An 859-nucleotide genomic window follows, 5' to 3' on the forward strand; every position below is an offset into this window, starting at 1 on the left:
AGTTTAAAAATTTTAATTTCCCCCCCTTGTCCTTTCATCAAAATATTTTGTTATTTTTTTAAACCCATTGATGAATTCCTTTCCCAAATTAAATCCTGGACAAAATCTTCCCTTGTGGCCCCCAGCCATCCGTTAAGTTTTTGCAACTCGAGTCCTCTTTAGGGAACAAAAGATTTTCAACATTAGTTTTCACATCCTACACAAATTTTTTGCCGTTCGGGTTTGAATTCGGGGTTTTGGGCCCCTTTTTTAGTTTACAGCAGTATTGCTGCATGAAAATCATACTGTACCTGTTTTATTGGAACCCGCCTTTAGTATATCAGATGATATATGTGGCAATGCTAGCATACTTACCTGGTACAGGGGCTACCGTGATCAGGAACCGGCGGTGCCCCCAGGTCGAGGCCTAACCATTGCACTCCGGTCGGGCTGAACCCTGCGATAATCCCAAATGCGGATTACTCGGGTACGCTATTTTTTAGTGTGGGGGTCTGCGTTCGCGCTAACCCCTGTTCATAAAGTTACAAGAGAACAACAATGCCCACGTATATAGCGACATTCAACGCTACATTTACACTTAATCAACATGCTTTATGGTATTGGTTTCCTAAGAAAATGATAAAACCAGCAACACAAAGAATGCTACAGAGTACCAAACACAGTATAATTCAACACGTTCAAGCTTTATAATTTCCAAACGAATGGCAATCGTAATTTCATAATGCATTCACATATGTATGATCTCTTAACATCACCGAAAACTATTTAATAGTGGTAGCATTTGCTCCGGGTATCATGCAAATATATTCTTCACATGTCACACAAGGTAGCACACTACAGTAGGACAGCCTGGCCATGG

General features: G+C 40.7%; 1 non-coding gene across 1 annotated transcript; it reads left to right on the plus strand.

Annotated features, from left to right (window-relative positions):
- Positions 1-346: 346 nt before the first annotated feature.
- Positions 347-512, plus strand: LOC117320141. Its single transcript, XR_004530930.1, has one exon. It is a non-coding gene; the product is annotated as a U1 spliceosomal RNA (small nuclear RNA).
- The last annotated feature ends 347 nt before the right edge of the window (positions 513-859 follow it).

This window comes from Pecten maximus, unplaced genomic scaffold, assembly GCF_902652985.1.
Source record: "Pecten maximus unplaced genomic scaffold, xPecMax1.1, whole genome shotgun sequence".
Lineage (NCBI taxonomy): Eukaryota > Metazoa > Mollusca > Bivalvia > Pectinida > Pectinidae > Pecten > Pecten maximus.